General features: G+C 40.3%; 1 protein-coding gene across 3 annotated transcripts in view; it reads left to right on the forward strand.

Moving 5' to 3' along the window:
- The first annotated feature begins 289 nt into the window (after positions 1 to 289).
- Positions 290 to 13,480, forward strand: part of PHC2 (polyhomeotic homolog 2) — a 134,783-nt gene continuing 121,592 nt past the window's right edge. The window contains exon 1 of one of the 3 annotated variants that reach the window (XM_037827800.1): positions 290 to 955. The gene's annotated coding sequence lies outside the window, so the exon portion shown is untranslated. The remainder of the gene's footprint in view (positions 956 to 13,480) is intronic. The other 2 variants (XM_037827801.1, XM_037827802.1) reach the window with 2 other exon arrangements.

Raw genomic sequence — 13,480 nt, forward strand, 5'->3', positions numbered from 1 at the left:
AATAGCCCCCACGCCCCTCCTCCCCGGGCTGCGTCCGAGTAGCCAGCTGGGTACGCGGCGCCAAGCCGAGGGGGCGGGCTGAGGGGCGGCCCCCGGGAGAGAGCCGCCAGGTGGAGGAGGAGCGCGAACGCGACCGCAGGTAACGGGCGGGCGCGTGCGCGCTGGGGCCGGCTCGCGGCGGGCGGGCAGCGCGCGGGGTACACGGGTCGCGGCGCTGCCGGCTTAACCCTTTGGGCACCCAGCTGTCACGGCCGGGCCGCGCGGGGCGGGGCACTGCCGTGGGCACGGACAAGCGGGCGGCGGGCGGCCTCCTGGATCCGCCGTGTGGGACTCGCGCGAGGACCGAGCAGTCCCGGCCGACGAATCGACTGGCCGCGGCGCGCCGAGGGCCGGGACTCAGCCGCGGCGAGGGGTGCTGAGAAGCACTGGGGCCAAAAACCTGCGGGAAGCTGTTGGGGACGGGCTGAAGTACGGACACTCGCGAGGCTTCTCCAGGAGCAGCCGAGTCCTGTCCCGCGTGGAGGCCCCCGCCTGAGCAGCCAGTGGCCTTGCGGGGCCTGTTCCTCCCTCGCGCGCTCCGCAGAGTGCGGGGAGACCCGGCGGGGGTCGAGCCTGGGCCTGACCTCTGCGTCCTTCCTCAGCCGTGTCCTGTCAGGCCAGTCGCCGGCACTTTTGACCCGGAGTCAAGCTGGGGCACCCTGTGGAGCGAAGGCAAGATTGGTGCCTAGGGGACGCCAGCAGAGGGAACTGGAGATTGCCCGTGCTGGGAGGAGAGGACGATCCCGTAAAGGAAAAGCAGGCCCTAAGATTTGCCAGGTTTGGGAAGGAAGGATGCCGGAGAGAGGCACTAGCCTCTCGTATTCTGTGCTGTGTGCTAACCTGACACCTGTGAAAAAAGGTCACTGCTGGACACCTGAATCTGGTTTGTCATGTGCAGAGGAACTGGCTGTTTTGCGTGAGTTTCTGACAGTTTTTTTTAAGGCAGGGTTTAAATTCATTTTCCTTTCCCCAGCTCACTCCTGAGTCTGCTAGAGAAATCTCTTAATTATCCACCCACCCCCCACCTCCCATTGCAGTAACACTGATGGTGGCTTCAGTTTCACGGTGTAATTGAGCTTTCACTAGAATAGAAATGATAGTATGGGAGATGTGCCACCAATATTAAGCTTGCCCTGAGAGTTTCTTGATAGTGTGGGGAAAAATGTTTTCGAAAACCAATAAGGATGAAAAACTGGCTAATGTGCCAATAAGATCAATAGAATTTCCTGTATGGGTCTAAAGTGATTTCTTCTACATCAAGGAACAGCTTGGTTACACATGAAAAGTACTAGGAACCAATTTAATTTTTGCAAAGTGAAGTGCAAATTGCACCTCCACGTTGCTTTTGATGTCCTTTATTACAGAACAACAGACACTTGCTATTTGCCAGCTACTCTGCTGTCTTGGGAATGGAGAGGTGAATGAGATAATTAATTAGTCCTTGTCCTCAAAGAAGTGGTGGGAGAGACAGAAATAAAATTACTAGTAAAAGTGTTAACAGCTATAATAGATTTGTCTATAAAGAGCTTGGAAACATAGAGGAGGGAGTGATTAGCTGTCTGAGAGGGTCACGGAAGGATTCCAGAGAAGAACACGTTTAGGCAAGGTCTTGAAGGATAAATAGGAGTTTGTTTTGTAGACAAGACTGAAAAGGACAAGAAGGGCAGTGAAAGCAGAGGAAACGGTGAAAAGAGTGTGTATGATATGTCTAAGGAATGGCTTTATATTGCAACTGTGGCTTTTCTCCTTTCTCAATCATGTAACTTTCCGAAGGTAACCTAGATTTTCTAGTTCCCACCACAGTTTTCCAGTGGTATTTTCCTTCTTGTTCTTCTCCCCCAATTTTTCCTCTCATCAGTTTTTCTGAGCCTGTTCCTGGTCTTTGTGACCCATATCTTTGCAAGTAAGGGTCTAACATATAGAGGTGGGAAGAGGATCTTTACAGTAGCTCCAAGGTAATGTTTACCAAAGGAAGCTAGAGGCAGCATCTTGGGGGGGCAAATGTAAACCATACCAAAGGAATATATGGATCATAATTAGGGAAACAATGCTAAATATCAAGTCTGTGAAGTCAGATCTGTGGGACTGTAGGAAATGGGTAATAAGATCAGAAGCTGGAAGAATCTGAAGCAGGAGAGGATTGGGGCTAAGATAGGAGACCGGGCAGTCCAGAACTGATGCCAGGTATCATACAGAAATGATAGAGCTAATGTGGTGTCAACTCTTTTAAACCGGGCTGGATCTGACAGCTTCAAGCAGCTATGTAGAAAAAAAAGTACAGTTCCATCTTAATAACCTATTTCTAGTACTATGTTCATTCCGTTATTTCTCCCTCCACCCTCTTGTCTTGAGCCCTATTTCCACCCATGATTCACTTTTATTGGGTTTCTTTTACTGAGGTCTTGGCTACCAAAGCAGAGAAAATTCTCTCCTGCTGCCTTCATACCCACCTCTAGAACTATAAATATCCATTTTACCTCATAAGCCATCAACTAGCCAACTTATTTTTACTTCCTCACCATTTGGAAACAGCAAGAATGGGCCCAGAGGTAGTAAGGTGGACCCAAAACTCACCTAATGTTTGAATTGGAAGAAGGCCTTTTAGCGTTGCTTAAATTAAAAAAAAATTTTTTTAAATGGATGATGGTGAATTTTGGGCATATCCTGTTTTTAACTATATTACAGATCGAGCCATGTAAAGAAGGTGACACTGGGGTGATATGCCTAATGTGCACTGTTGAGAAGACTGATAATTCCATAAGTGCTAGGGAATCAAGGGTGGTATTTAAGCCGTCTTCTCAATCAACGTATTTACTGAACATCCTGCTTGTGTGCAAATATGATGCTGGGTGCTGCAGAGGAGACAGAAAAATGAGAAAAATGGTGTAGCATGGGGGTTATTCTCAGCTAACCAAGGATTTAGATCTCACTTTTGCCTAGTTACTCGTTATGTGACTTTGGGCAAGTTACTTGACTTCAGTTTCTTCATCTGTAGTAATGCCACCTATCTCAAAGAGTTGATGTGAGGATTAAATGAAATCACAAATGTAAAGGAGTAATACAGTAAAATTTTTTTAAAGTTCTGAATATGTGGCATTACACGAGTTAAGAGAGGGAAAAGATCATTGTTGACTGTGATTATCAGGGAAGGCTTTTTTCACAGACATGGTGACTTTCGTTGTATAAAGAGCTGGAAGGAGGAAGGGATTTCCAGACAGGAAACATAATGTTCATAAAACATAGTACCAGAATATGGAAGGCATCAATTGATGAAGATGACCCATCTGTCAAGAACAGAAAATTTAAGTAGGGAAGTTCTAAGATTGGAAGGGTTGGTTGAGGCCAGATGGTAACAGGCATTGAATGCTGAACTAAGGAGTTAGGATTTTATCCTGTAGATTATGGAAGGTCTGAAGATGTTTTGTTAGAGAAGTGTGAGGTAATGAAAGTAGTATTTTAAGATGATTCTCAATGACAATGTGGAGAATAAACTTTAGTACGGAGAGAACGAGAACTGTACAGACAGTTGGTTATTTTTTTAAATAGTGTAAGTGTGAGGGGATAAGGAATTGAGTTGGGTGATGGTGGTGAAAATAAGAGATAGGTTCAATAAGTATTATGAAGGAAAAATGAACAGGACTTTGTAACTTATGGCTTGTGGAGAACAAGAGATAAGGAAGAGTCAATATAGCCTTGAACCAAAGTGGCAAGATTGGCAGAACTAGAAAAGACAGAAGGAAATCTGGTTTGAGAGAGAAGAGGAGAAGCTAAGTGTTAGATATCTTGAGGTGATATTGGGACTAATAAGTGGATACATCCCATAAGCATTTGGGAGTGGGGGCTAGTGTTCAAAAGAGTGAAGTCAGGGAGTCTTACATACACAAGGTGTAATTATGTTGGCAGAAGGTGATAATTGCAGGCATAAGATTAGCTGCAGTTGCCAGTGCAGATATCATAGAAATAGTAGAGGACCAGTGACTAAAGACTTGGAGATTGCCTACATTTAGGTAGATAGGGAGAAGAAATGAGGTCAGTATGGTAGAAAATAAGGTATAACAGAGAAGCAAAATAACCATTTATTTATTAGTCCAACATGCATTCCATTTACCACCATTTGTTGTGTACCTGAAAGATGCAAGGTCAACTAGGCATGCTGTTAGCCATGAGAGTGTTGTATCAGAGAAGAGAGGGTGTCAAGCTGGAGGAATTGGTTAGTAGTGTGAAACTGTACAGAGGGAGTTGGAAACACCCATTATATTTAATAAATAGCAGATTATTAGTAACTTTTTTGACATGATGGCTTCTATTTAGAGGTGGTGGCCATGGGGATATTTAAAGCCAACATTAGAGAGGCTTGTGATATGAGATGCTGATAAGGGATGGGGACGGCATGTGGAACACCCTTTGTGTGTTTGGCAATGAAAGGAAGAAAATAAATAGGAAAGTGGTTAGAGCAGGCAGCAGAATCAAGCAAAAGATTTGTTCATCCCTATCTGCTTCATTGTTTTAGTTGCCCTGAAGTAGCATTCTCTTTCTCTCATATTCTTAATAGCAATTCATTTCATAAACTTACTGCTTCCATAATTACCTGTTTATTTCATTGAATAATAATAATAATGGCTACATTTATTCAGCACTCACTACATGCTAGGTATTGTGCTAAGCACTGTGTATATATTCTATTTATTATCCCATGTAATCCTCACAATACTGATTGTACCTACACAACCTCTTAAAAGCATGGAGAGGCTAAGTTAATTGCCAAAAGTCACATACCTAATGACTCCAAAGCTTTTCTAAAGGACCTTGCTATACTGTCCCTGAGCCAGACTGGCTTCCTGGGGATATTGCCTGTGCAGTATCCCAGGGCCCTGTGGTTAGAAGGACCCTGTGTTGGGTTTAATGCTCTGTTGTGGCCATCTTGAAATTATTAATTTTTAACAAGGGGTCCCTAAGTTTCATTTTGCACTGGGCCGGAGAATAATGTAGCCAGTCCTGCCTGAAACTATTGATACTATCTCCTGAAACCGGAAAAGCATTTTGTGCTGTATCCTTTTGGATGCATGGCCTAAAGTCCTTGCTGTGTTGTACATGATCACGTTCCCTATGGCTCGCTCATTTTGGACTCCTTGGGTCCAGTAGTATAATGTATGAAAGGCAAAAGAGGAACGTTTTGAGCTTCAAGTAGCCAGCATGAAAAGGATAGCGAATAAAGAGGCAAGGAATTATTTACTCAGAATGACTACTGGAAACACATCCATCATATCTTGAGGGTATTTTTGGAGAGAAAGAGTCCTGATGCTGCTGTCCCTTCCACCTTAAATAAGAAATGCATTAATTTCTGTTCCTCCTGAAGCTTTGGAGACCAACTTTTAACCTACTGAAACAAACTGGGATTAAACAGGTATGATACAACTCGTTTGCCCTCATCTGGTGCCTTTTTAATCAGGCCGGGTATTATACTACCCGGCAGCTTTGGACCATATGGCCATGTCTAACACAGTTGTCTTGAATACTCTTGTTCTACTCTTGCCTTTGTTGCCTACTCTGTTCCTTTATCTATCTACCTTCTGGCCTTTTTGATACTGTCTTTCAATTTTGGCTTTATAGTCATTACCTGGGTTTGACAACAAATTAAATTTTACTGCTTGTCATGATTATTATTCTTTCAAACCAACTTTTACTACTTTCTTGTTCTTCCCTCTTTGAATAATCATTTGACCAGGTCCTGACATTACTTGACACTAGTTGACCATTTCACTAAATCCTAGCACTAGCCAACCTGGATTCCTTTGTGGAGGATATTATACAAGACTGAGATTGTGTTGCCTTCTCCCATTTTCTTATCCCCAATCAGAGTGTTTGTTCTCGTTTTCTGCCCCCAGCATGGACCAGGTGAGCCTAAGAATAAGTAAGGTTAAAAAGATGAACAGATTTAGGGTATAACCTATGGTATATTTCATAAAACAAAGTTTAGATGACCAGGGTTCTCCATGGTCTCCTATTTGTGCTATTGGTACAGTCTCTATAAAGCACTGTCATAGTTATCTATTGCTATGTAACAAATTAGGCTAAAACTTATCAGCTTAAAAAAACAAACTTCTCTACCTTTTAAGACTCTATTCAACATCATCTCTCAGAAGCATTTCCTGACTTAACTTTATTGAATTGCTATCCTTCCTCTCTGCTCTTTCTTTATACATCTCTGTTATAATTGTTGTAATTGCTAGGGACAATGTCTTTTTCATATCTATATCTACAATTCCTAAAACCATCCCTTGAACATTGTGGATGTTCAATAAATGGCTGTTGAACGAGCTTAGGCACAGCTGGTACCATTATTTACTTTTACTCTATTCTTTAGAAAACTTAGCTATACTATAAGCATCTAATCTTGTGCCCTATGAAAAATATACTCTTCTCCATCTCGCCTTCTAGACACTCTTGTACCATTGGCATTGAAAGTTATAATGTAAAGAAATGATTATATATGTCAAAGACCATTTGATTTGACTTGCCAACTTTTCTACTTCATTAAGGACTTCTTGAACTTGTCTCTATCTGTAGGTCTCTACTCCATACTCTGAAACCACTCTACCCCTTGTAGGAAATCATATAATGAGCCCCTAGCCCAAAAGATAATTGGTTCAATAGCAAAGTCAACATTGGTTCACTATTCAAATATTTGATATAAATTTAATGAAGGCAGGGTCTGGGTCTGATTTATTCACTGCTGTATTCCCAGCACCAAGCACTAGCAGATGCTTAATAAATATTTGTTGAATGAAGTAATGAAACTCCATTCCCATTATCTAGGTCCTGACCTCTGATTACCCAGAATCTTTGGTTTGAGTTGATTATTTCAGGTGACCCAGACGTTTTTGTCTTGGTCCTTGCCTCTTCTCTTCTGATTCCTTATCATCGCTGATCTTTATGAATTAGATCCCTTTCTGACTCAGAATTGGAATACCTCTTGATCTTCCTAATTAATGATATTGGCCAGATGCCCTTAGGAGAATATGCTTTTCTTTACCTATAGACAGAAACATCCAGCATACCATTAAATGTGTTTAAAAATATTTGAATTGAAGAGAATTACATTCAAATTTCTAAAGAAGATGGGTAGGCCCTTTGAGAAGCAGCTTTGGGAAGAAACCAGGGTCTAAAATTTTGTGAGTCTGTTAGACTGATTAACTTGTAAGCTTCAACAATTCATTGCAAATTAATTTTTATACCAACCAGTGAATCAAAGGAGGGGAAGGAATTGAGTGAGTGTGTAAATATGGTTGCTAAGGAAACTTTTCTTGACAGAAGAGAGAACCTTTCAGGAATCTGTATAGGCCCAAGGAAGCAATGTAACCTGATCTTTTTCTTTTTCTTATGGGAAAAGAAAAATGTAGAAACCATGGGTACAGTTAAAGGTGGCTTTAGACTTTTCAAGAAACCTAAGGAGTAAGTTCTCCCTCTTGAAGAGGGACTGAGTAGAGTTCTCCAGGGCAAATAATGACTGTTGTAAGGTATGTGTTCCTTCTGAGGAGCCATATGTAAATGCAGAGCTCTCTGAATCCATCTCTGAAATACAGTATTAATTTATCAACAAATACTTGTTCTGCACTTTCTAAATGATCCATTGTCCAGAAAGGAATATGATTATAAGAGGTTGATAGCAATTTGAAGGTACTGTGTTAGACCTAATGAATATTCTTTAAATTTTTCTCTAAATTAATTTTTTGAGTGCAGGGTGATATGGGCTTAAACAAGTACTTAATACTTTTTTAAAAAATAAAATTCTGTTTGTTTAGAAAAAGCATAAGCACAGGTATATCTTGTGCCATATTTCTATTCTTAGGTATTAGTTCCTGAGAAAAATCTAACTGATTGATCCATAAAGCCACAAGATGTTTATCTAATGATACTCTCATCTAAATTGTTGGTGTAGTACTAGAGAGGAAAAAATGCATCTCTTTAATGGCTAACATCCCATTATTTTAGCTATAAATCATGGATTATTTGTGGTCTAAAATAATTGCTGTAAAATGCATTTTGATTGAAATGTAGAACACTGTCCCATAACTAAGGCCTACCATTCAGCATTTCCTTTCCTTTTCTTCTTAATTTTACTATGTTTTCTGCTACAAACAGACTTGTATTTGTTTGAAAAAATTAAAATATCCAAGCCATTTTATACTTTAATGTGTTGACGTTTTGTACTATGCATGGTACCTTTCATTGGCCAGTAGAGAGGCAGTAGGGTGTAATGAATGTAGGGTACAGGATATAATGGTTAACGGCTTGGACATTGGAGTCAGACTGCCTAAACCAGTTATTAACTCGGGCTTTCATATCTTCATCAAGTCTTCACCCTCTCTGGACTCAAGTCTTCTTGTGTGTAATGGGAATAATAATAGTATTATTATCAAATAATTGTAGAATTAAATGAGTTAATACATGTAAGTAACATAGTAAGTGCTATAAAGTTTTACCTTTGTTGCCTATGAACTCGTAGATCAGCAGAGTTGATTCCATTTGAAGGAAGAGAAAGTTGAGATGTATAGAGTTGTAAAGTAAGTTTGGGCTCAGATTATTTCATCCTTAATGTAGCACTGACGTTTTCTATTCCAGTTAGCAAGAGGGGGAGAAAATGAAAAAGACAGTAAGGAGGAACTTGGCTTTTGAAGCATGGTGAACTAGAGGTTACTTCATTAAACTTGGTAATACCAAAGCATATGAAAATGGAATTTCTTCCTCAAAGGCAAAGTGAGTGTGAGAAACAGTTGTTTTAAGTAATATAAGATAGGGAAGGTTATGCTGTGTCAGGGCTGCAGTATATGTAGACCAAAATTCTGTCTTTGGTCATGACAGCAAGGGATCGTTGGAGGGGAATATTGTGGTTGCCATCCATGACAAAATCTTCAAATTGTAGGGACTGACTTGTCCATACATAATTGTATTTTAATATCCTGCTGTGTCTTGTTCACTTAAGTATTTAAGCTTTATTTCTGTTTTTGGCCTCTACAATTGATTATTCATTCAACAAACATATTTTTAGGCTTCTGTAACTCATGCTAGTGGTGGAGGATGCAAACATGAAAAGAACATAATCTTCCTACCCTAGAAGTTTCTAAAAGAAGACATACATGGAAGCATTAATTAGCTCGTAATTAGTGACATAATAGAAGTATAGACGATATATTTTGAAAACTTAGAGGAGAGATAAGATTCACCCAGGTAGAGGAAGATGGCTGCATAGAGAGGAGTGGAAGTTAGTCTCCCAGAGCAACTAATAAACAACCAGGAACAACTGGTAAATGATCTGAATAACTGCTGGAGGATGACCGTGACTGTCCACACATCATGCATCAGCTTGAACTGGGAGGAATGTCTGAGATTGCAGCATGGACTCTGTGAGTAGAAACTGTGGCTCTAAGCTGGGAGCCCCCTTCCCCCACAGCAGTCCAAAAGGCAAAGCCTCACTGTCATGGAAAACAGCACTTTCTGAACAAGCGAATATACCTCAATGCAAGCTGCAAATCCCCAACAAACAGACAGAAGCTTTTAGTGACAACTCACCTTAAAGAGCCAAGGGACTTCTCTGTCTCGGGAGGGGGAGCCCAGAGGACCAGGTGCTATCTCTGGCTGATGGGTGAAACTGGGGACCATGGACTGACCCTGAAAGGGGGCTTTCTGTCCCATTTTCTGTCTCAGCACTCTGCAGTGGAGAAAGCCTCTGCCATTTTCAGCTCTCAGCACTCTGACATAGTCAAGGGAGGAGATAGCAGAGTCAGAGAAACAAAGAACCTTTTTAAATGCAAATAAAATGTCCCTAGGGGGTGTATCTTCCCTAAGAGGAAACAGGTGGTGCCCAGCTCTGTTACCCATCTTCCATTCAGAACCAGACCCCAGAGCCTGGGGGAAAACAGCCATGGGACACACCTCCTTACACCAGTCAGAAGTAACAGGCTGACAGGCACCACCTGCTGGGCAGAAAAGCACAGCAGCTTGAGGCCTCACAAGGTGTGTCAGTCTTCTAAGACACACCCTCAGGGAAACTGGATACTGAATATTTCCTCCTTCTGAGACCTGAGCCTGTTCTGGTCTGGGGAAACCTGATTGGGGTAACCAAGGAAACCAGATGCCTAAACAACAGAAAACTACAACCTACACTAAGAAAAACAAAGTTATGGCCCAGTCAAACGAACAAACTTACACTTCAACTGAGATACAGGAATTGAAACTACTAATGCTAAATCAATTCAAAAAGTTTAGGAAAGATATGGCAAAACAGATAAAGTCTATAAAGAAAACACTGGCATACATAAGGTAGAAATCTAAAGTTCAAAAAAACAACTGGCAGAATCTATGGAAATGAAAGGCACAACACAAGACACCAAAGACATAATGGAGACATACAACAGTAGATCTCAAGAGGCAGAAGAAAACACGCAGGAACTGGAGAACAAGACACCTGAAAACCTACACAAAAGAACAGATAGGAAAAAGAATGGAAAAATATGAGCAGCATCTCGGCTAATTGAATAACAATATGAAACACATGAATGTATGCGTCATGGTGTCCCAGAAGGAGAAGAGAAGGGAAAAGGGGCAGAAGCAATAATAGAGAAAATAATCAATGAAAATTTCCCATCTCTTGTGAAAGACATAAAATTATGGATCCAAGAAGCACAGCGTACCCCAAACAGAATAGATCTGAATAGGCCTACACCAAGACACTTAATAATCAGATTATCAAACGTCAAAGACAGAGAATCCTGAAAGCATCAAGAGAAAAGCAATCCATCACATACAAAGGAAGCTTGAGAAGACTATGTGTGGATTTCTCGGCAGAAACCATGGAAGCAAGAAGAAAGTGGTGTGATATATTTGAGATACTGAAAGAGAAAAACAGCCAACCATGAATGCTATATCTGGCAAAACTGCCCTTCAAATATGAGGGAGAGTTTAAAATATTCTCTGACAAACAGACAATGACATTTGTGAACAAGAAACCTGCTCTACAGGAAATACTAAAGGGAGCACTACAGACAGATAGGAAAAGAGGAATGAGAGGTTTGGAAAACAGTTTTGGGAGATAGTAGCACAGCAATGTAAGTACACTGAACTAAGATGACTATGAATATGATTGAAAGAGGAAGGTTAGGAACATGTGGGACACCAGAAGGAAAGAGGAATGATAAAGACTGGGACTGTATAACTCAGTGAAATGTAGAGTGCTCAACAATTGTGATAAAAGGTACAAATATATTTTTTCACAAGGGAGAACAAATGAAAGTCAACCTTGCAAGGTATTAAAAATAAGGAGGAATTTGGGGAAAAATATAATCAGTGCAAACTAGAGACTATAGTTAACAGAAACATTGTATTATGCTTCCTTTAATGTAACAAAGGCAATATGCCAAAGTTAAATGCATGTAAGAGGGGGCATAAGGGAGGGATATGGGACTCTTGGCATTGGTGATGTTGTCTGACTCTTCATTCTACTTTAGTTCAATGCTATCTTTCCTTTTGGTGCTTCCTAGCGGTCATGTTTTGTTGTTGTTTGATTTTTGTGGTTTTTTTCCCCTTTCTTTTTTCTTTTTCTTTTGTTTCTCTACCTTCTTTGACTCTTCCTCCTGCTTTATGGAAGAAATGGAGATGTCTTTATATGGATAGTGGTGAGGGTGGTGACTATACAGGACACTGTCAAGTGTTTACTTAGGACGGAATGTATGGTATGTGAACAAAATTGTCTTTGAAAAAATGGGTTGATGAAGAAATCTTGAGGGCACTATACTGAGTGAAATAAGACACATAAGGACAAATATTGCAGGGTCTCACTGATGTGAACTAATTATAATATGTAATCTCACAGACATGAAATATAAGTTACCAGGATATAGACAAGGCTAAAGAATGGGGAGAAATTGCTTATTACGAGTAGAATGTTCAACTAGGTTGAACTTAAATGTTTGGAAATGGACAGTGGTGATGGTAGCACATTGTGAGAATAACTAACAGTGCTGAATGATGCATGAATGTGGTGGAAAGGGGAACTCAGGGTCACGTATGTCAACAGAAGGAAAGGTGGAGGTTAAAATATAGTAATGTATAGAACTCTAAACATTGTGGTGGGCAATGTCCATGATAACTGTACAAATATTAGAAATCTCTTTCATGAACCAGAACAAGCATATGACACTTTAAATAGAAGCTGATAATAGAGGGGCATATAGGGAAAAAATATACATATTGCAAACTATATACTACAGTTAGTAGTATTTTAACGTTGTATCATCAACAGTAACAAATATACTATACCAATACTATGAGTCAACAATTGGGGGGTTCGTTAGAGGTAAGGGAGGATTTGAGTTTCCTTTTTTTGTCTTTATTTATTTTCTGGAGTAATGAAAATGTTATAAAAATTGAAAAAAAATTGTAGTGATAGGTGCACAGCTGTATGATAGTACTGGGGGTAATTGTATACTTTCAATCTTTGGATAATTGTATGGTATGTGAACAATCTCAATAAAAAAATAAAAACTTAGAGGAGGAATTACTTAATTCCACTAAGAAACATTGCAAAAAGTTTTCTGAAGGAAGTTTGACATTTGAAATGACAATTGAGGAATGAAGAGGAGCTCCTCAGGGAGACAGTGTACCCTGGAAGCAACAGTATGCACAGAAGTGGGGTGTCTGTATATGAGAGTGCATAGTATATTTGGGGAACTCCAAATACTCTGACATGACTGGAGCATAACATGGGAGTATAGTAGCAGAAAAGAGGCTGAAAAGTAAACTGGACAAATCACAAAAGGCTTGGTTTGCCATGCTAAGGAATTTGGACTTTATGTTGGAGCCGTGGGGAGCTATTGAAGCACTTTAGGAGTCACATGATGAGATCTGCTTATTAGAAAGCTCCTATCAGCAATGTGGGGGGTGGTTTGGACAGGAGTGAGACCTAAGACTTTTTTTTTTTTTAGATTTCTGCTGTTTAAATTCTTAAGTTTCTCTTTTGTTTTCCCCAAACCTCAAGTACTGTATGCTAACCTTAGTCATACATTAAACTCTTTGGGCCCTACTTCTTTTCCCTAACTAGTTTACAGAGTCCTTATTTCTTTATTTTTCTTTTCTTCTTTCACCAAGAATATGCATACCAGAACTGCAGACTACATTATTTCCTTTGCTTTTTCGGTGTGGTGTTAATGCCTTTCACCAATGCAATCACAGCCCCCCAAGGAAAACCTCTCCTGTCCCCTAAGAAATTGAAGATGAGACAAAACTGAAATAGAAGAGATGGTGAGATTTCATTAGAAACAGTAGTATTTCTTACAGATGTTAATTGTGATTATAATTTATTGAGCACTTAATATATAATATATAATATACTTAATACAACAACCCAGTGAAATAGGTCCTCATATTATTCTCATTTTAGAGATGA

The sequence above is a fragment of the Choloepus didactylus genome, chromosome 2 (assembly GCF_015220235.1).
Source record: "Choloepus didactylus isolate mChoDid1 chromosome 2, mChoDid1.pri, whole genome shotgun sequence".
Classification (NCBI taxonomy): Eukaryota; Metazoa; Chordata; class Mammalia; order Pilosa; family Megalonychidae; genus Choloepus; species Choloepus didactylus.